Genomic DNA, 24,236 nt, shown 5'->3' on the forward strand with positions numbered 1-24,236 from the left:
ACTGTTATATAGCAGGCACTAGACTCAATTATTTCCTTTTTTGCCTTAATTCTCCAACACTGGTTCCATGATCCCCAGAATTTAGTTTTTTTTTTTTCAAGATGAAGATATCAAGGTTCCTAAAGATTACATAAATTTTCCAATGAACGTATAGAGTGTAAAAGGAGAACCAGGATTTTAAGCCATTGACTTTTGATTTTTGTTGGATAAGACTTTACTTAAGCATAGACTGACTAAACAAATATTTATTACTCTTTATTTTTATCATTTACCTACTTCCCTGATAAATATTACAATCACCAGCAAAGATTCAGTACGTAATGCCTTTCTATTTCTCACTTGTATCAGGAAAGATTGAAAAAATGATGTCTCTACAAAATATTTTATTTTAGGGATATTTTCTACTCAGCATGCTGAATAAAAATTCAATTAATGATAGTTAAAATTAATAAGGAAGAAATCGAAAGGGACAAAGGCCTAATTGTTCCTTAAAAGGTTTATTTAATAGCCTGTTCTAGATGTCATTTTTTTTTCATCACATCTCTTTGGAACATCTCTTAATAACAAAAATAGTTATTTTTTCCCATATATTCTTTGAAAAGCTGTGATATTATAATTCTAGGCTAACGCTATTTATACTTAATTGCATTCATGCAAATTCTATAACACAAACACGAGGTCAGCTTTGTTTCTCAATACCAAATTAAACCATACTAAATTAAACCACACGACAGAGAAGTGCTTGGCTAAGGAAGTTTGGCCATCTCAATAAATGACTATCATTTATGCAGTTTGCTCATTTCCCTGCAATGCTTTTGTGTGTTCAATAAAAATTGATATGAGTGAAAGGATATGAAATCTCTACCAACAAAGTAGAAAGAAAAAAAGAATAACACACTAATTTAAAATATACTTCAGCTACCTGTCAGGAGCAAATTAAAAAAGCCTTTAATGGAAAGAACCACAGCACTTGGCAGCATTGTTACTCGCTTCTGTAGATGATTCAGCTTATTGAAGTCTTAAAAAGGATTCAGGTATCTTCGTGTCTTCCTATCTGAATGCTCTGTGGTTTCTCTGTGGAATTCTCTCTGCTTTTTTTGCAGTTCAATAACTCGTGCCGCAGAGAGTGCAATCCTCCCACAGTTTTTATGTTTTGGTATTCAAAACAGTGTCTCTTGCCATAGTCAGGCCTCCTATTTTGCTTTTGTTTATGTTGTTTATGTTTGTTGATGTGTATTTATTTATTTTGAGAGCCAGAAGAGAGAGTGGGGGGGGGCAGAGAGACAAAGGGAGAGAGAGAATTCGAGGCAGGCTCCTCATGCTGTCAGTGCATGGCCCTGATGTGGGGATCGATCTCATGAACCATGAGATCACGACCTGCGGCCGAAATCAAGAGTCAGAAGCTTAACTGACTGAGCCACTCAGGTGCTCCAGCTTATGTTGTTTTAATTTTGAGTCATCTTTTGCAAATATTTTTGCACAGATACTTCTTGTGAATAACTGAAGTGAAGCAAACACAGACATTGTATCTGACTTTCGGGGACTCAGAACTGGATAAAGGGGGTGGATGATGAAATTCTACCATTTCACCAGGGATTGCTCTACAAGGCTGACTGCAGAAGACTTTCAATTGCTTACCCATGCAAGCTTTTGTCACTAAACTGATAACTTCAGTTGCCTTTATTTACAGGTTCCTGTCGTTAAACATCCATGAACTCATTGATTGAATCCGTGTGATTTTAAAGGCTGCCACATGGCCAAGATCCTAACTACAACTACAGAGAATGTCTCGGAGAAATTGAGATCAAACACTAAGAGCTCACACTTTCAGGGGCAGGATTCATTTACATTCTTTATGTCTCCTTAAGCAAGCACGACAATTTTTGATAGTCACAAAAATACTGATGCACTTACACTTGGTGTTATTTGTTAAGAAAGTGTATTCCAGATAGGAGGCTGGCAAAAATAATAAATAAAAAAGATAAGCATTGGTTATTTCATCACTTTTAATTCAGCCAATTATCTATTTAACCATTTATCAATTGATAGTGATAATATTTTGAATATCTACTATGGAAATAGAATTAATTACTAATAAGTCAAACAACAAATGTTCGGCCATAATCATAATTCATATGTACTGAGATACAGTCCCATTTCTCTCAAATACACCCTTTTAAAGTGTGCAGTTCAGTGGTCTCTAGGAAGTTCAAAAAGTTAGGCAACCATTACCACTCTCTAGTCCCGGAACGTTTTTTGTCACTCAAAAAGAAACCGTATTGTAGTTACTACCATGCTTCCCTCCTCTTAGCCCCTGGTAATGACTAATCTACTTCCCTCTGTTGACTCGGCTATTCTTAGTATTTCATATAAATGGAATAATAAAATATATGGCTCTTTGTGTATGGCTTCTCTCACTTAGTATAATGTTTTTAAGGTTTAACCATGCTGTAGCATGAATTGGCACGAACATTTCCTTTTTACTGCTGCATAGTATTTTATTCTGTGGATATGTCATATTTTTGTTTATGCATTAATTAGTTGGTAGACTTAAGCTTGCTTCCATTTGGGGACGCATTAGGAATAACGTTGGTATGAACATCTGTGTATAAATTTGTGTACATATTTTTAAAGTCATCTTGGGTATACATCTAAGATTAGAATGGATGGATCATATGGCAACTCGTTAATTTTTTGAAGAAATGTTTTACAAAGTAACTTTGGTGTTTTATATTCCTCTCAGCACTGTAGGAGGGTTCCAATTTTTCCACATCCTTGCCAACACCTGTTATATTGCCTGTCTTTCTTATTATAGTAATCCTAAGTAGGTGTGAAGTGATATCTCAATGGAAAATAATTTGCTTAGCATGTGCAAGTGTGTGATATATGGCTAGATATGAAAATAGATACATGGAGACATAATAAGATGATAGACAAAAACATATAAGGTATATTTATAGATATAGGAAGGAAGGAAGCTTCCAAACAAATTATTGTATTTTTTTTTCTGACAACTAGCATACTCAAGGTCAGATACTCTTTTGTAGAATTGGTGACTCCTTCAAAGTCCCTGGCTTTGACTGGCTTTTAAAGGATGAACACTATTCATATGAAATGAGAAGAGAGAGAGAAAAAATTTTCAAACAGAATATTTAAACTAATATTTCTGGAAGTCAAATTATACAAGGTATCATTATGAAGCACTAGGTAGATCAATTTTGCTTGGGTATGCAGGTTAACATTAATCTAATTGGGACAATGAGATTGGCAAAATGTGTAACTATTGCAACTGAAATAGAAAAACAGAAGTAATAAGAACGATTGCACATATAATATTTTGAAACAATGCAAGATGCTAATAGGTTGAAATGTCATAGGGGTGGTACAGAATAATTAATGAGACTGCACTGAAATGTTCATGAAAATCTTCATAAAGAGATGGTATTTGAGTGGGTGAGGACACATGTCACGTTGGTCCAATGTAAGAGGGAATTATTTAAAATTAGAGAAGATTTGGGCCACCTGGGTGGCTCAGTCGGTTGGGCGTCTGACTTCAGCTCAGGTCATGATCTCGCGGTTCGTGAGTTCCAGCCCTACGTCGGGCTCTGTGCTGACAGCTTAGAGCCTGGAACCTGCTTCAGCTTCTGTGTCTTTCTCTCTCTCTCTCCACCCCTCCCCTGCTCATTGTCTCTCTCTCTCTTTTTCTCTCTCTCTCTCAAAAATAAATAAACATTAAAAAACTTAAATAAATAAAATTAGAGAATATTGGCGAAACCTCTACCTCCTATTTGGCTCATAGGAGGCAAGGCCCATCCTGCACAGTAGTATCCCATTGGGTCCTGGCTTTCTGGGGACTTTGGAGCTGCAATTGCTTCTTGACTCTTTGTTTTGCCAATCTTTTGAACCTAGCTAGACTACCAGCTACATCATGTTTATTTGAAAAAGAAAAAAGTATTTAACATGACAGTATTAATTAGCCGTATTATAACCAGAAGCAAAGGAATTAGGGAACGGCAATATTGGAATTCACATGCTCTTTAAGGTCACAAATTGCTTCTTCCCACTGTGGGAGTAGAACCCTGTCCCCAAATGCCTGTTGAAACTGAAGTTTTAGGGAAGTATCTGACATGGATCATGTTCCTTCCTTGTACACAGGAGATAGAACTGGAAATCAAGACAACAGTTAAGATGTTAGAAAATGACAACAACCAGACAAAACGATGAGGAAGGGGACGAGAATATGTGAAACGAAAGAGATAGGATTAGGCCAATCTGATCCTAGTTACTTAGAATAATAAGCCAATGTCAGACTGCAAACGTTGGGAGGTGAGTATTTCCATTTCCCACAATAGAGATCACTAAAAAGGAACTCCTAAGTTAGGCTTGGAAAAGTTGAAAGGATGCGATGAGATAGATACACGGAGTTCTCTGGGGATACATCTGGTGATCCCATCTCTAGGTGGGGAGGCGATCAAACTGAAATGGCAGCTCCACTGTGCGCAGGGTCAGGAACCAAGACTTTCTCTCCCGTTGCTTTGCTGTTGAGAGGGGCTGCGGGATGGAGTGGGATTCCATTCTCAAGGCTCACCACCAATGGCCGATTCCTCAAGCATTGCATACGTATCCTGGGAGCAAAAAGACGAGGAGGAGAAAAGAAAGTCACTACTATCCTTTAAAATAATTCTGAAAGAACTTTTATTTTACCAGCTACAACTTAGTCACCAAGTCTAACTGCAAAGCATGTCGGAAAATTGTCCCAGAACACCTAAGTGTTATTTCTACCCAGAAAGTGGGCAATGATGTAGGGTAATAGATAGTGCCAGAGTCTCTTTCCTCTCTCCTTTGATAATCAGTGCAAATCCTCTTACAAACCTGTAGTTTTGTGACACTCCATTCTTTTCCAATGGAGACAAAAACTGAGTTTCATGGCAGGGAGTAGCATTTTTTTGTCTCTCCATATGCTGCCCCATTTCTCTTACTGTGGAAAAGTCAGCCGCTCGTTACAATGAGAAAATATTTCTCAGATGCCAAAAGCAAAGTTGATCTGTTGTGTAGAGTTGAGGTGTGATCTATAGAAACTTCTAGCTGAGCCCTAGACACTGATGGTCCTCAGGGTGTTCTGTGATTTTTATATTTCTGGTTCCTCTGGGGCACTGTGCTGAAAGTGTAGGATATATAGTTATGTTTTAATTTTAAATGTATTTCCATGATGCTCTCCATTGAATAAATATTTGTTGAACTAAATGCATGCCAATAATTGTGTTAGTCTTGATAAGTCCTTTAACAGAGAACAAATATAGATAAAATTTTATCTCTCGGACCCTCAGATGCCTAGAGTACAATGAGTCGATGACAAGTGTAGCAACAACGAGGGAATATTTCAACAAGAACAGTGTCACCACACCCCCCCCACTATTATATCATATATTTAATATATCATATTAAATATTATATCATATTTAATGTGTATATTCAACATATTTTATATTATATGATATTATATTTCAGCATATGTTCGAGTAGAGATCAGTAATATATTCTTTCCATTTTCCAAAAGATAAATATTTAGTAACTTGCACTTAAAAGGAAAATAGGGGCACATGGGTGGCTCAGTCTGTCGAGCCTCCGACTTCAGCTCAGGTCGCGGTCTCAGTGTTCATGGGATCAAGCCCCACGTCGGGTCGGGTTTTGCATTGACAGTGCGGAACCTGCTTCGGATGCTGTATCTCCTTCTCTCTCTGTCCCTCCCCTGCTCCCCCTCTCTGTCTCAAAAATAAATAAATATTTTTAAAAACAGGAAGATAGAGAAGAACTGCTTCTCCCTGTTTTGGAAAAGAGAAGAGATATAAATATATCCCCCAAAATTAAGGCATTGAGGGGAGCTTCTTCTTTCAGATTTTCTTAAGTGTAAGCCGGTCTGCCACTAACATGTCCACCTAAGGATGATGCCGGATGAAGGTGTTTTTCATTGAAAACACCACAGCGTACTCAGCTGGAGAATTCTGTCCCTGGCTAGAACGACGAGGGTAGGGAGATTATCTATAGCATTAACAATATTTAATTGTCCCTTTCGTACGTGATAAATGGAAGTGATGCTTGTTACCTGCCGCAGCTTGCCAGGCAAACAAAGCCATGTGCCCGCACTATTAGGCACTTTGGGCACAGAAAGCTGTGGAGTGCAATGTGATAGATTAGGTATCACTCTTCTTGCAACATGGACCCCACAATAACACCATAAGCCACCGATTGCACAACATAGCATATGTCCTCAGATATGTAGTTTAGGTACATAAAACCTTCGGATACATTTTACATTGTTCTATCTAGCCTGTCAGACAGTCTGGTGCTGCAGACGAAAAGAATATGAGTTTGACACATTTCGATGCACTATATTGGGACAGATAAGGCATTTGAAGATGGGAAACTGCACAAGTTCAAAAATTTAATATTAATCTTTGAGCGGCGTGTCTGCTTTCAGGGTTTGGAAATAAATACCTAAGGCTTGTGTGATTGAAACACAATTGTGGTTTCCCATTTTTTGTGGTGCATCATTTTCATTACTTACACGCATCTAATTTAATCAATCATTTTTATTGGAGTTTTCTGATTTAAGAAAGGATATAAAATTACGTTTTGTTGAGTTACAAATGTGACTACAATAGCTATTAATATTTCTCCAGGTCTGGTGTCCATGCGCTCAGAATGAGATTGTGCTTTTTTATTAAATTCAAAAATGTTTCCGTTTTCACTGCCTTCTTCGTTCTGCACGATCTGTGTTTCCAGTGTTGTTCATAAAGATTTCTTAAGATCTGTTGCTATAGTCACTATTATTCAACAAATATTTTTACAGTAGTATACTTTATTAATACTTTAAGGAAAAAGATGTACTATTTCAGATAAATGAATGTGTTTCTAACAATCCTTCTTACGCTCTAGCAGCAGAAACGATCTAATTCTGCATTTTCTAAATGCCCATATATGCTGTAGAGCTATCACATATAATTTTGAAATGCAGGAACATAAGGCTTTGAATACAATGAAGCTGGTCATATAAAAAATATATCCAATACAGGGGCGCCTGGGGGTTCAGTGGGTTAAGCGTCCAACTTCAGCTCAGGTCATGATCTCACAGCTCATGAGCACAGAGCCTGGAGCCTGCTTCAGATTTTGTGTCCCTCTCTCATTCCGCCCCTCCCCAGCTCATGCTGTCTCTTCTCTCTTTCAAGAATAAATAAACATTAAAAAAATTTAAAATATCTCCAACATATAATAATTTGAAAAAAAGTACTTTTGGCAAATATAATCATTTCATTTTCATAACATTCTGGTAGAGCTGGACCATGGTCTACAATTTAGAGGTCAGATAAATGAGTCCCAAACAAGTCAATACATTCACTCAAAGTTACAGCTTAGGGACTTGAGGTCCAGGACCACACAGCAGATCTTGGACTCCAATCTGTGTCTCATTCTACTATCCCAATTTGCATGCAGAAATAGAATTCTTCCGGACCGGCAAGGTCAACCTCCTTGAGGCTCTTTATCAAAAGAAACTGCATAGTAGGCCAAATTAAGCCACACGTCAAAACATCTATCTTTTCCTGTGTTTATTAAGAGAACAAGCTTCCTCTTCTAACTGCTACTTTATATTTGTCCTTCACTTCATATCCAAGTGCTTTTTTAAAGAGGAGTTTACATTCACTTTATCTAGGTGGTAGTTTTTTTTTTTTTTTTTTTTTTTTGAGAGTGAGAGAGCATGAGCAGAGAGAGGAGCAAAGGGAGAGAGAGAGAGAATCTTATGCAGGCTCCTGGCTCATGGGGCTTGATCCCATGACTCTAGGATCATGACCTGAGCTGAAATCAAGAGTTAGGTACTCAACCAACTGAGCCACCCAAGCGCCTGTTTAATACACACCTTTAATCTGCACTCTACTTTGGAGGTATGATTTTTTTTGAAAACTTCCTTTTCTAAAATCCTATTATGGATTGACTCATGTCCCTCTAAAATTTATATGTTGAAAACCTAATCTCAACTACCTCAGAATGTGACCTTACTAGGAATAGTGGTGTTGCAGATACAATTAGTTAAGTTGAGGCATACTGGCCCTTAATCTGAGGGACATCCTTACAAAAGGAAGAGATATGGGCATAGACTTATATGGACACAGGGGGGATACCATGTGAAGATAAGGGCAGAGATTGGAGTGATTTTTCTACATACCAAGGGATGCCATGCCAAGAACTGCCAGAAACCATAAGAAGCTAGGAGGGAACCATGGCAGAGGTTCTTCCTCATAGAACTCACCAGCTCTGCCGACACTTGATCTCAGACTTCTAGCCTCCAGAACTGTGACACCATAGCTTTCTGTTGAGGAAGCCACTCAGTTCATGGTACGTTGCTATGGTAGCCTTAAGCCAACAAATGCACACTTTTCCTTTAGAAAATCGTTATTCTTTCCAGACTCTTCCTTTTTGATGTATTTATTATGATTTCCCTACTTATTTGTTATTTATTTATTTATTTTTAAAGATTCTTTTCGGAGTCCCTAATAATGTAGGTTTCCCATCCTCTGTCAATGATTCAAAGGGTAGTTTTTCACCATGGTCTGTTCTTGTGCGTTAGTCTCCACACACTTCTTTTGGAATAATATCAAAACCTGTGGTTTCAGCTATCACCCACTTATATATCCCAACCACATATCTTCTAAAGTTTAGGCACAAATTACTCAATGTATCTAAAACTAAATTTATTGCATTTATTACATTCCCCTATCTTCTTTTCTCTCTTTGTTCAGTGCAAGCCACTCCTTTAACTCAGTTACACAAGCAAAAATAGTGAACGAAGGTCAATCTATACTCATCACTTAACTTCATGCCCTATACTTAAATAGTGAATAAGCTCAGCAAATTCTATAACCGGAATAGTTTTTAAATAAGTCTATCTTTTGTAACCATTTAAATTCTCTTCTAGTCAATTCCAGTAGTTTTGCAACATGTCTTCTCAGTCTCCTGCCTTGTATGCTTCCTCAATTCATTGCCTGAAGACTGATGAATTCAAGACACAAATCAAATCTTGCCTGAAGTGATTGGTCTTTAGTCCATTATTCAGGAAAGCAATTATTTGTGGAATGGAGGTACACACACCCCCACGCCCATTCTGTTCTATATCATAGTAATGTATTATAACTTTTTAAAAAAAATTTTTATAGTTATTTATTTTTGAAGGAGAGAGGGACAGAGGGTGAGGGGGGAGGGGCAGAGAGAGAGAGGGAGACATAGAATCTGAAGCAGGCTCCAGGCTCCGAGCTGTCAGCACAGAGCCCAACACAGGCTTGGAACCCCTAACCAGGAACCAGGAGATCATGATCTGAGCTGAAGTCAGAGGCTTAACCGACTGAGACACCCAGGTGCCCCTATTATGACTTTTTTTTTTAATGAGTTTCTTTAACTTCATTGAGAAATGCCTGACCAATGTGGTTGTGATTTTTTTTTTAATGTTTATTTATTTACTTTTGAGAGAAAGAGAACACGAGCAGGGGAGGGGCAGAGAGGGAAAGGGAGAAATAGAATCTGAAGCAGGCTCCAGGCTCTGAACTGTCAGCGCAGAAAAGGATTCCATGGTGCAGGAACCCAGGATGGGTGAATGAATGGTGAGATCAGGACCTGAGCCTAAATCCTATGCTTAACTGACTGAGCACCCAGGCCCCCACCCCACTCCATGATTGTGATTCTTAATATGTGTTAATGAGGATACAGTTTTTGAATGCGATTTCTTTACATGACACACATTTATACATTTTAACATCTAAGTAAGTCTCTTTAACCTAAAATAAGAATGCGATTCAATTGCTGTTCTTTGGTGGTAATGCAATGTTGCAGTTTTAACTGAATTTACATCAGCATTTTTATCATCTGACAAGGTTAAAACACCCTAAACAGGACTCTTTGTTCCTTGTCTACTTCACCTTCTAATCTGCCCCTCCCCAAACACATACACACACATAGAGCCATCTCTCTCTCTCTCTCTCTCTCTGTCTTTCTCTCTCTCAATAGGATCAACAGCACTTCACAGAGATAGTGAGCATATTTCTTGATCAGTCATTTTGTGAGTCTGGATGAAGTTCTTATTTATCTGTAGGTAACTCATTAAAAAGAAAAACTTTGATTTTATACGAAAAGTGGTAGAAAGTTTTTTTTAATAGCATTTCTTTTATTTTTTTAATCTTTTTTTTTTTTAATATTCATTTATTTTTGAGACAGAGAGAGACAGAGCATGAGCAGGGGAGGGGCAGAGAGAGAGGGAGACAGAATCTGAAGCAGTCTCCAGGCTCTCAGCTGTCAGCACAGAGCCCAATGAGGGGCTCGAACTCACCGACTGATGAGCTGACAACCTGAGCCGAAGTCAGATGCTCAACCGGCTGAGCCACCCAGGCGCCCCTTTGTAGTAGCCTTTCTAATGTTGAAATAATTTAGACATTTTGGCATTTAGCATTTTATATCTTATACAATTATTAGGCACGTTAACATGCTTTTGTTGCCTGGCATTTTCTATCCTATCCATACACGTCCAGGTGGTACAAATTTCTTTTGCAAAAAAGATCATAATAGCAGGGAGGTTAGTTGTATTCTTGATACTTAGTTTGGTAACTTATATATATATATATATATATATATATATATATATACATATATATATAAGTATATATATATATGTATATATATATATATATAGTTTTGTTGTTTGGGGAGTAGGGGAGATCAAAAAATCATTGGCAGCATTATAAGTCAGATGTTACCTTCTTTTCAATGTTTTTTTTGAATATTGTAAGCAAACTGATTTATTAATTTCCATTATTTTACTTCTTAAATTCATTTGCCACCATTAAAATCCTTAATTTTTCTAAGGAAGCAACATTTCTTTTGGTGACTGGTTCTTAGAAATTGGAAAATCTATTTTCTCAGGCTGCCAGGGCTTGATTTCATCAGCATACTTCTGCCACACTTAGTCATTAAACTGGCACCTTTGGGGACTATTTTAATTAATTACAAAATGTCAATTAATGAATAGATTAAAATGAGAAGAGGTAACATGGAACAGGTTTAACAGTACAGGAGAGAGATTTGGATCTCTTTAGTCCATGCTTGACACAAAGTTACAGTTTTCTTAAACTGAGAACAAAAGACACTGGACTTAGACATCTGGTACCAATTCTGCCGCTAAGGAGATTTGGACCTTTGTAGGTTCTTTAACCTGATGGGGCATCTCTTTTCTCATTAAAAAAAAAAAAAAAAAAAAAAAGAAAGAAAGAAAGAAGAAGAAGAATAGGGCCGGATTAGGTAATCTCTAAAATCCGTTCCTGCTCTAATATTCTATGTTTCTATGCATATTAGTAACAGCTGTCAAACTATCAGCCTTGGGAGTATATGCTGGGAAGAGTTAGTGATACAGAGAATGGTATTGATGGTGATAATGAAGACTAATATTATGAGGGCCATATGCCTGCAGTAATGACCTCATTTGACTCCATAACTGTTCTGTTATTGCCTTCCATTGTATAAATGAGAAAATTGAGGCTCTAAAAACTTAAATGTGCCCAATACCATAAATCCCTATGCCTAAGTCAATTATTTCAAATACTAGGCTATATGGAAAGAATATCGTCGGTATTCACCAGTATGTCATTTCTCCTCCCTTTCTATGCACCAATAAGACTGCATTATTGATGGGCTTGAAGATGTATGGCCTTATGTTTAGCTCTGTCCAATGGCTGTGAGCAGAATGTGCACGTATAACTTCTGGTCCAAAGCGTGGACAAACTACCCATGCTCTGACAGGTGCCTCCTTCTCTGAGATCACCAACAAAGCAGGATGTTTCTGATGGGTGTTGCTCCAAGATGGCAGCACTTACCCCCTTCTGAAAGCCTGTCATACTGTTTGTGGGACAGTTAATCTTGTTTCTTCTCTGGATGCAGACTCGGCTAGAATAAATTATAAACCCTTGTTGGGTAATCCACTGAAATGTTGGGGTTTTATGTTACCAAAAAAATAACCAACTTTATTTTGGCAGAATCAAGATGTTTTCCTCTTCAGTATATGTTAGGGATGTGGAGCTTTGAGTGTTTTCCATATTACGAGTTTTATCAGTATTTTCTGATACAATCAGCCAGCTGGTCAACACCATTGGCTACCATGGAAACATCCTTAAGCATGAATCATTCTGTCCTGCTAGATTATCCCACATTTTCTCTCTTCTATTTTCCTTAAAACCTTTCATTCCCCCTCTCTAATATCCTTTTAGTAAACACATGCCCTAAATCCCCTGATTTTCAAAGAAATTTTATTCTTCCTTTCAACATTGATTGATTTCAACTCAAATCTGATTTCTGGTACTGACATTTAATAGCAGTGTGATCTCATCAAAGTGGTGTCTCGGACTCAGTCAGAAATCTAAAATGAGTATACATATTGTGGAAGGAGGGGGTTATTATATGATATCACTTCCCCTGAATTGTGTATATTGCTGGGGTCATAAAGTTCTAAAAGGGAAAAGTGGAGTGTCAGACAAAAGTCAACAAGCAGCCCTTTTAAAACAAGGCCGTTCTGGCTGCCCAAGTGGGTCTGCAAAGAAGACCTGGTAAAGACCATGGAGAGCTGCTGTCGCTACATATCTGATGGGCCTGGGTTCCTCTTGTTCAGCAAGGTTCATACTGGGGGAGAGAGGTGGTCATGAAGCCAAGAAGAGCAAGAACTAGCTAGAATCTGCCAATGTCTTTTCATTTGTGATTCATGGCCTCTAATACAAGAGATTTCACAGACTAAAGACTGCTCAGTCACTTTTACCGTCCAAAACTTACAGGAATTTATCTTTGGGGCCAACTAACAAAGTACAAGATAGAGGATTCTAGAAACAACTCTAGCTTAGCCAAGTCAACAATGCAAAAAAAAAAAAAATGCTGTAAGTCAATTATTTTTTTGCGCTTTAATTCCTTTACTTCTAAGATGCTTGATTTTACTTCAACAACTCAATGTTGTAATTGTGGGGATAATATGTAAATATACACTGAAAATCAAAATAATGATAAAATCTATTTTGTTTCCAAAATAATTATGACAACATATTTTAATTGGTTCCTTTAAACAAATCAATCTGTGAAAATAAATATTTTATGCTATTTAAAAATAGTGGCATTACCAACAGTGTGGGGTGTGCTTACCTTACCAATTCTGTATCTCCTTGTTCTATAGCCTATGACTATAGATTTCTAATTTATAAAGTGCAGTACATACATTTGAAATGCAAAAGTTCAATAATCATGTTACCCAACTCTTTACTGATGACTCCTGAGATAACGTGTCCTTTATTTAATATTTATGACATATACACACAAAGAGGTGGATAGCTTCCAAATTCTATCATGTAGAACTTCAAAGTGTATGTGACATCAAGAAAACTACAAGTGTGGCTTTGAATCTTATATAGGTACTGATCTTATGAAATTAGTTGGAAAAAAAATTCAGTGCTTTGGGCTTTAAATAGTCATTATCGTAAATATTTATTTGCTTCCATTTTAACTAATGAATACTAAAAACTAACATACATTTAAACCAGTAATTTTTACTTCAGACCAAAAACGCATAGGTAGTGACTATAAGAAATAACACTATTATGGGGTGCCTGAGTGGCTCGGTCAGTTAAGCGTCCAGCTCCTGGTTTCAGCTCACATCACGACCTCACGGTTGGTTAGATCGAGCCCAGGACGGGGTTCCATGTTTACTGCATGGGGCTTGCTTGGAATTCTCTCTCCCTCTCACTCTGTCCCTCCCCTGCTCATGTGTGCTCTCTCTCTCTCTCTTTCTCTCTCTCAAAATAAATAAAACTTAAAAAAATAAGTAAAATAAAAAAGAAATAAAATATTTTCATTTTATAGATGTTTATTATTTTTTTAATGTTTATTTAAATTTGAGAGAGCGAGAGAAAGCAAGAAAGCAAGAGCAAGGGAGGGGCAGACAGAGAGGGAGAGAAAGAGAATCACAAGCAGGTTCCCCACTGTTAGCGCAGAGCCCAACGCAGGGCAGGAATCCATGAACTGTGAGATCATGATGTGAGCTGAAATTAAGAGGCAGACGCTCAACCGACTGAACCAGCCAGGTGCCCCTCATTTTGTACAGATGTTTGTACCATATTTCTTTTGGAAGTGGAGAGAACTTTCAAAATTATTTTTCTTAATCCCTTTATATAACAGATAGAAAAAAGAAGTTACCTATATAAAATAAATTATATAGATCATAAAAAAACATCTGCATAACTTACTAAACCGTTCACGTGTCTGTTTTATTATTATCATTTTTTCTAGTTCAGCTAAATACTTACCCCAACCAGTGTACTACATAGTTTACCAATTGTGCACATATTTCTGTGATCCAAATCATAAAACTGTTGATTATAGCGTGTTCAAAATCCATTTGGGGAAAAAAAATATGTTTGCAAACCTAATCATAACTAAGGCAAACTAAGAAATTGGAAATTCACTTCAGACAAAAACCAAAGGACATTTTGGAAGAGACTATCCAATTAAATCTATGGATTTATTTCAGAAAACAAGTTTTAAGCAAGTATGAGCAACGTCTTGTGATGGACATTGTACATAGACCACGATTTAAACCATAGGTTATGACTTTGGGGATACATGATCTTGAGATAGTGAAAAACACATAATCAGTCATTAGAAAGCTGTGTAAGGATTTGATAATGATTATTCCAAAAGAGAGGAAGTGAAGAAAGCATTCCTGTGGTTTCATCAGAGATATAGACATCAGAATAGTGACCTTGGTACTAAACATAAGGGATTTTATAAAGCCAAGTAAATAGTGGTAGAGAGGGAAATGTAGATGTAGTGTGTTTGTGTGTATGTGTGCACTCACATGAACATATATGTGTTGTGGGAAAAGACATGTATTATTAGAAAAGTTATCTCATTTAGCTTACACTGAAAAACTGGGACATAGATCCCAAGTCACTTTGAGTTCTTTACTAATAATAACTATGAATAGAAACATTGGCCAAATGAGCTAAAATTACAGAATTTTTCAGTTATTAAATTCAAAATCCTTATTTATTTTTTCAAGCCACTCTTATTCTCAATGAAAAGGAATAACAGATCCTGCCTTACTCTGTAATGAAAGAATAAAGTGGATTTATAATGTGACCTTTTATTAAAACATGAAGTTTGCCTTCCTAAGAGCCTCAAAAATGAGTTATTCTTCCCTGAACAAAAATGGTCCTCTGGGCATTGACTCATATGGGATAATTTAATAGGATTTCACACACTGTGTAACCGAAACTATATATTCATCTAATGACACTAGATTCATTAAACAACAACCACCACCACACTGAATCCTCAAATCTCAATCCCCTGCCATGATTATTCATACCTCTCAGTTGATTATGATCCCAAATGACAGCACAAATCAAAGTAAATTTTCATATTATGTTTTTGCCATTAAGCAAATCTAATTAAATATCTGATAATTAATACAAAGTCTTCTAAAAGAGTTAATACATTGGAGACTGTCCATGGAAGATGAGTCAGTGGGAATTACTTTCATTTCTGCTCTTCAACGTGACTGATATATGTATATCTCTTTTTGACCTGTGTGGAAAAAATGTTTTTCTAGGTACAAGAATATATTTCTTCTGGTTGGACATTATTATGTTGGTGGCATATATATGTGTCTTATACCATGTCACCCATCCAGCCAGTCAGTAAATATTTATAGGATGCCTAATATTTGGCAGGTACTATGCTAAAAGCCAGCGATATGAAGTGTTAATATACAGACCCTGGAGTCAAAAGACCATTTTTTTCCATGAATCGCTATTATAATTCATCTAAACCTCTAATATTTAGTGGGGCCTTTTGAGTAGGATTTAGAAAAGGTGGTTATTATGAATTATGGTGTATAATGTTCTTTTACATTCTATTTCCACCTGAGGAATACTTTTCTCCTCTCCTTATCTTTGAACTTGTAACCCGGTCTGGCCCATGGCATATCAGCAGATGTGACGCAAGCAGAGGTCTGAAATCTGCATACGCACTGGGGTCTCTCTCTTGCCCTCTACCTTTACCATAGAGACATGCTGAGTAGCCTGCCGGTCCCAGAAAAAGAAAAAGCACTCGCAGTAGGTAGATCTCGAAGGAACCCATGGCCTGGAACTAATCCTAACGGAGGCCAGCAGAGGTCAGTAGAGCTGGGCCAGTAGATGAGCCGTTTGAAGCAGAGACACTCTCATTGAATAATCAGCAAGTAAGAATAAATGCTCACCTTTATAAGGCTCTCAGTTTGGGGGCGGTTTATTATAGGCCAATAGTTGACAGACACAGAGGAATCTGTGCTTTATAGTGATTCTAATTCCAGATTTTTTTTTGGTTTGAATCTAGTATTTAAAAATATTTACTTACAAAGTTGTAAATGTGTGTTCTGTGTTAAGGAAACAAAGAGTAGTGTGGCTGTGAGTCTTGTTACCATTTTACTTTTGTTTAAGAACCAACTGATAAAGGCAGAAACGCAGCAAAGACATCAATGGTATAAATGTAATGAGATGAATAATTCTATTCAGCAAAATTTATCTGTGACAATTTCTTAAGTGATCATAAAAGTTATAAGCAAGTTATTCTCCTCGGAATCTTTGTAAGCTCCCCTGGGTGGTTAGCCTGATTATATAAACATGGAAGACGGTGATGGAATGATTTCTTGATTAAAAAAAAAAAAGAGTTACGTGTCTGTATATATGGGTATTTATTTAGAATTGGATTTGTTTTTCATGCTGAGTTGACTGCAAGAATCACAAATAGGCAACATTCATATAGAAATTCAAGGCCATTGAGAGAGAAACATACTCTAGAAGTAAAACTGTTAACATGTCATTGTTAACTCGTTAAAATAAAACAAACTTAATCATGTTATATACCTCTAGTGCTTATAGCAATGCCATACGCAATGTTAGCACATCATGAATAAACAATAAATAGTGTTATATGATTAAAACAATGATGATACATATATATATATTTTTTAACGTTTATTTATTTTTGAGACAGAGAGAGACAGAGCATGAACGGGGGAGGGTCAGAGAGAGAGGGAGACACAGAATCTGAAACAGGCTCCAGGCTCTGAGCTGTCAGCACAGAGCCCGACCCGGGGCTCGAACTCACGGAGTGTGAGATCGTGACCTGAGCCGAAGTCGGCCGCCCAACCGACTGAGCCACCCAGGCGCCCCGATACATATATATTTCTAATAAAAACTTAGATGTTCAGGAATTTCCTCACCTGCCCTGAGGGACAGTGATAGAACCAATAGCTAATACGTTAGAATTTGCCAAATCAGTGGCTTACTCAATGACAAATATGTCCTTTAATTCTTTTTTTTTTTAAGTTTTATTTTAATTCCACTTAGTTAACATACAGTGCTATATTACTTTCGGGTGTACAATATCGTAATTTAATACTTCCATACATCACCCCGTGCTCACCATGACAAGTGCACTGCTTATTCCCCATCACCTATTCAACCCATCCACCTACCCACCTCCCCTCTGGTAACTATTTGTTCTATATATTTAAGAGTCTGTTTCTTTTTATTAAGAGTCTCTTGATTTCTCTTATTTTTTCCCTTTGTTAGTTTCTTTTGTTTCTTAAATTCCACCTATGAATGAAATCATATGGTATTTGTCTTTTTCTGACATATTTCACGTAGCATTATTTCCTCTGGCTCCATCTATGTTGTTTCATATTCTTTATTTCTTTTTTTTTTATTTTTTTTTCAACGTTTATTTATTTTTGGGACAGAGAGAGACAGAGCATGAACGGGGGAGGGGCAGAGAGAGAGGGAGACATAGAATCGGAAACAGGCTCCAGGCTCTGAGCCATCAGCCCAGAGCCCGACGCGGGGCTCGAACTCACGGACCACGAGATCGTGACCTGGCTGAAGTCGGACGCTTAACCGACTGCGCCACCCAGGCGCCCCCATATTCTTTATTTCTGAATGTTGAAGTCAGATAACTAATTTATGGTGATGATGAAATGGAGAAACATGTAGAAAGTAAGTCAATCAGAGTGAAGAGAAACAGACTGATCATATCTCAGTAAATGTATTGAAGACGTCTGCGACCTAATACTGTGTTGGGTAAACATTTACAAGACACTATCATTTATCCCCTTGTCCCCAAAATATACCATGTGTAGCATGGGAAACATGTCCATAGTAGGAAAGAGCACTCTCCGTAACCCTTTATTTCTGAGTATTAGCCAAGATCCAGGGCAAATTTTTTCAGAAACCATGTTTCTGGTGGAAAAAAAAAAATAGCTCAGATCCATTGTGCCTCCCTTTTCAATGACTGCATGAAGCTGAATGAAATCTTGTTTTGTTCTAGGGAAGAAAAAAACCTGTAACATATAGATTGATGCCTGTAGTTGCTTTTCATTATGTTCCAACTTTTATCCCTTGAGGTGAAAGTCAGATGGCTCTATAACAGTTTACTAAGTGAAACCATGACAAAAAAAAATCCTATTAATGCACTGACTGCAGTAAAGGATCTATAAAAAAAATTCAAACTTTGACAGCTTTTACAATATTCACAATGACCATAAAGCCCATAAAATTAATTAATACATAATATATTTAAGTCAAAATTTGCATCTTCATGTGTATTCATGATTTCCTAAATGGGGATTAAACTGGTAGAAAGGCCTCCTCAACATAGAACCCAAGTCCTCAGAGATTGTATAAAAAGGAATCAAGAAAAAGTGAAGGGACTTGATGTAAAATTTTTCTGGGGTAAAGTTTTTGGGTGAATACCTGTTGAGCTCTTGAGTTTCTTATAGAGTATGTTCCCATCTCTGTCTTTTTTTAATAAAAAATTAATTTATTTTGAGGTGGGGAGGCAGAGAGAGAGAGAGAGAGAGAGAACCCCAAGCAGACTTCATGCTCTCAGCACAGAGCCTGATGTGGGGAGGGGGGCTCAATCTCATGAACCGTAAGATCATGACCTGAGCTGAAATCAAGATTCAGACGTTCCACCAACTGAGCCACCTACACACAATGCCTCCTATCTCTCTCTTTATAAGAGATCGTTACTGGGGTGTGGAGTGGCACACACAAAAAGTAAACTCTTCAAATGTATCCCTTTCCCCACATTTTATGCCATTATATCTGCAAATTTACTTGAATACTTATATGTCTCTTCATTCTTCCCGACCAGTGACCTACATTTCGGTTTTTAGGCCTTATTTCTTTTACTCACTCATCCTACCATTTCACCTCAAAAATATACCTATTATTTCACATATCGTCATTATACCTTCTTGTTTACCACATCCTTTTCATTAATATTTATATGTGCCCACTTCTCTTCTACCTGAAAATAAGATAATTAAAAATAAAAAGTTAGATCTCTGGATAGATAGATAGATAGATAGATAGATGAGATGCATGGGTAGACGATAGATACACAAAGAAATCTCTAAGGGTGCCTGGGTGGCTCAGTGGGTTAGGCGTCTGACTTTTGACTTCCACTCAAGTCATGATCTATTGGTTTGTGAGTTCAAGCCCCACATCTCTGTGCTAACAGTGTGGAGCCTGCTCGGGATTCTGTCTTTCTCCCTCTCTCTCTGCCCCTCCCTCTTTCATGCTCTCTCTCTCAAAATAAATTTAAAAAAAAAAATACATCTCTAGATAGATAGATGATAGATAGATGTTCTATAATGGATAGATATCTCTTTTTTAAATTCTTAATGTTTACTTTTGAGTAAGAGAGAGAGAGACAGACACACATAGCATGAGTAGGGGGAGGGACAGAGAGAGGGAGACACAGAATCCAAAACAGGCTCCAGGTTCTGAGCTGTCAGCACAGAGCCTGACGCAGGGCTTGAACTCACAAGCTGAGAGATCATGACCTGAGCCGAAGTTGGACGCTTAACTGATTGAGCCACCCTGGCATCCCTATAATGGATGGATATCTCTTTAGAGATAGAGGAGAAAGAGAAGAGAGAAGTGATAAAATAGAAAAGAGAAAGAGAGAACAGGAGGTCAATGTTAAACTGTTGTGAGGACAAAAGAGGCAAATAGATGCAAGCTAGACCTGTGTATGCACAAAGTGAAGGTTCTAGAATTTAGGGCAAATATTAAGGATTTAGGTTTTGAAGAAAAATATGATAAAGAAGTCTTCAAAAACAAACTGTTATGTGATTAGTGCTTGAAGCTAAAAAAACCACTTTATTATTCTGGGAAGAATGTCCCTTCTTCCACATAAAGCTGCATAAAATTAATAATGTAGCGATTTTTATTAATTAAATTAATTAATATTAGTCTTTACAGAGGTCAGGATGCTTCCTGCAACCACCCAAATGAGAAAAATGGCAAAAAGATATAAAAATATAGTGGGATACTTTTAGATAATATTTGGTGGAATAGATTTAAGGTCTTCAAATAAATATTCCATGAGGCACCTGTTATATATGTTTGACATACAGAGGCCCTAGATAAAAGGGAAAAAAATGGATCAGTACAAATGTACTTTGTCAAAGTAAATAGTACTTAAGTTCAGTAATAATAACATTGAAGAACAAGAATGTAGAATTGGCTACCCTATTTATACTCAAAGCCCTTCCGTGATCATTTTATCCTTTTATAAGTCACTTAAATGCTCTTACGGGGGTTACTGCGTGCAAACCACCATGCAATGTGTTGGGCATGTAGTTAGGAATAAAAGTCAGCTCTCATTTGACATTACTTACATTATGATAAGGAGAACAGATGAGAAGGCAGCCACCTCAGAACTGTTTCGTAAGAGCAAGAATAGAGGGGCACACAGTGTATTGTGGGTACATGAAAGGGAGCATAATTCAGCATGAAAGGTCAAGGAATGTATATCAGTCAAGATGAGAGTTGAGGTACATTTGAAAGGCTAAGTAAGAGTTCACCCAGAAGAGGAGGTGAAAAGAGCAAGGCGTGGTAGTAATAACATGAATTCACTCGTCACTGATTAAGCAACTCAATAACCTCAAATACGACACAGATATTTACACTTCTGGCTATGTTCTCTATACCACAATTATCTAGTAATTTTAAGCAGTGTGCATAATTAAATGCAGATATTGAACTTAATAAATTATTAATAAAACTGGCAATACGTTGGTATGAATTTGTTTGCTCCCTTGTACATATGAGACACATGAGAAAATCTATTGTTTTTGTAAGTACCTTTTCCTCGTCCCTTGACTACCGATCCTGATACACAGAAACAGTCATTCTGTCACTAGCTTTGTGCCACACCAGAGAGAAGGTGGTCTCCAAGGAAACAATAGAGCAAATAATTAAGAGTTCTCTCACACTGGGGGAGCATCAGATGACATTGAGCTACAGGTGGTCACTGCTATCATGACCTACAAATCTGAAAAATGTTAAGGATCTTTTCATGTCCTGTGTGTAACCCATCAAAAATGTCAGGACAACAGAGCGCTCTTTGCACTATTATATTTCTAAAACAAGGAGCCATTAACTGCCATATTTTGACAAGGAAATGTTCACTAGAAATTTGACGATCCAGGCAACAGCTATGACTCTGCCACCCACTACAACACAGAGCAGTTAAGTCGTGTCTTTTTTTATGTTTTTTTAAAAAGTTTTATTATTATTATTGAGAGACAGAGACAAAGCATGAGCATGGAACGGGCAGACAGAGGGAGAGACAGAATCCGAAGCAGGCTCCAGGCTCTGAGCTGACTGCACAGAGCCCGCTGCGGGGCACGAACTCATGGAGCATGAGATCATGACCTGAGCTGAAGTCGGAAGCTTAACCGACTGAGCCACCTAGATGCCTCGTCATGTTTTTTTATAAATATGAACATCATTTTCTCTTCAGCAAAATGAAGTTGGATTGATTGATCTTTAATTTTCCTTCTGTATTCTAACGTTTCATATTTCTGCAATCTTATAATGGTACTGTTAAATTCATACAAGTTTTTTAATGAGTATTTAGTTATTGAGAGAGAGAGAAAGAGAGAGACAGAGAGACAAAGCGAGCCAGGGAAAGACAGAGAGAGAGACAGAGACTCTTAAGCAGGCTCCGCCCTGCCAGTGCAGAGCCCAATGTGGGGCTCGAACTCATGAACCATGAGACCATGACCTGAGAGGAAAACAAGAGTCAGACGTTTAACCAACTGAGCCACCCAAGTGCCCCTCCTGCAAGTTTTATAATAACCATACAGCATATATCATATTATTTTGTAATATATTTAACATATAAAAATAAATTAGGACTTATTTTCAATATATTTAAACTTTCCTTAATAATTCTAAGGATTATTAAGCAGAGGTCCATGGATCATGCCTCAGCGAGGTCTTATACATATATTGAAAACTGCTGGGGGCGCCTGGGTGGCGCAGTCGGTTAAGCGTCCGACTTCAGCCAGGTCATGATCTCGCGGTCCGTGAGTTCGAGCCCCGCGTCAAGCTCTGGGCTGATGGCTCAGAGCCTGGAGCCTGTTTCCGATTCTGTGTCTCCGTCTCTCTCTGCCCCTCCCCCATTCATGCTCTGTCTCTCTCTGTCCCAAAAATAAATAAACGTTGAAAAAAAAAATTAAAAAAAAAAAAAAAAGAAAACTGCTGGGAGTATATGTCTGTCAATCGGTGTGTGTGTGTGTGTGTGTGTGTGTGTGTGTGTGTATGCATATATGGGTATATATACAGCTATGGACCCCTCCCACAGCTAATGGAAGGGTCTAGAGCTGTCTTCAGATTCCAAAATACATTGGTGATCTCTACCCTCTCATTCTACTCCCCCTCCCAGCCCTATCACACACTCACACACACACACACACACACACACACACACACACACACATAAATTATGAACCACTGGTATGTTTATATCTCCCATGATTTTGCTTTTATATGTTGTTTAAGTCAAATTCCAACCAGGAAAATAGAAACCAGTCTGTCATGTCAAACTAGGGGAATTTAACACAGTAAATTTTTCACACCACTCATGAGAGAGCTGAGACGCCAATAAGGGACAATGAGGTGATTTGCTGATTACATATCTGCACAGGAAGCCACAATAACCATAAAGTATAACCACAAAGGAAAGAAGTTGTTTTGGCAGAGCCCAGCATTGAGGGGAATCCAGTCAAAACTGGAAGCCCACAGGTCTGCCTAGAGGAAGCTGAAGCCACACAGGACGTACAACTGGAGACAGTGCCTGCGAACCTGAGGACAGAGGCTCCTACTGGCTGAAGAATTAGTTACCCTTTAATACTGCACAGAGCAAGACAAGGGAAAGGGGTAGCTTTGAGCATAAACAAACCAGGGAGGCAGAGAATTTAGAATTAATTAAAATATAGAAATTATTTTCACACCAGATCTTCTTTCTGCTTTCCTTATTTCTTATGATGATAAAACAACCATTTCTAGCAAGTATACAGGTTCAAAAATTTGAGTACTTTTTCATTTTTCCCCTTTCCCTTGTTTCCAAAATCATAATCATATTTATTATGGTATCTCAGTGTTTACCTGTGAAACACACACACACACATATATATATATATATATATATATATATATTCCCAGTTTCTGCTAATATTTGGTTTTTGACTCTGGTTCCTGATACAGAGGTCCTAAATTTTTAAATTTCTTGATGTGATAAGAGCACCTTTGTTCTAATGAGATGATTCTCGATGGGTTCTGGGGTAGGGGTTGATCACTAAAAAGACAAAAACCATGATTAGAAGCTTAGAACTTTCAGCCCTAGCCCCCATCTTCAAAAGAAGAGGGAGAGGCTTGGAAATGAGTTAATAGTTGATCATGTCTGCTCAATGAAGCCTCCATTAAAATCCATGAAGTATGGGGTTTGGAGAGCTGCCATGTTAGTGAATGCATCAACATGCTCGACGGGTGGCACACTCCAAATCCACGGGGACAGAAACTCTTGCACTGGCAACCCTTTCAGAGCTCACTCTGTAAATCTCTTTATCTGGCTGTTCATTTTTATCCTTTAAACTAGACTCTGTGATAAACCTTCAAAGGTAAGCAAACTGTTCTTCCTGGATTCTGTGAGCTACTCTTGTAAGTTTTTGAACCTGAGGTGGGGGGTGGGCAGGGGTGTGCTGTGGGAACCTGTGATTTGTGGCCAAGTCAAACAGAAATTCTAGGTAATGTGGGCACCTACAACTTGTGATC

At 37.7% G+C, this 24,236-nt stretch overlaps 1 long non-coding RNA gene across 1 annotated transcript; it reads right to left on the reverse strand.

The window, feature by feature from the left end:
* Nucleotides 1–4,305: 4,305 nt before the first annotated feature.
* Nucleotides 4,306–8,308, reverse strand: LOC123583566. The gene is made up of 2 exons (XR_006704943.1): nt 8,219–8,308; nt 4,306–4,625 (listed from the first exon to the last, which is right to left on the reverse strand). It is a non-coding gene; the product is annotated as an uncharacterized LOC123583566 (long non-coding RNA).
* Between the last annotated feature and the right edge of the window lie 15,928 nt (nt 8,309–24,236).

This window comes from Leopardus geoffroyi, chromosome B1 (assembly GCF_018350155.1).
Source record: "Leopardus geoffroyi isolate Oge1 chromosome B1, O.geoffroyi_Oge1_pat1.0, whole genome shotgun sequence".
NCBI classification, from domain to species: domain Eukaryota; kingdom Metazoa; phylum Chordata; class Mammalia; order Carnivora; family Felidae; genus Leopardus; species Leopardus geoffroyi.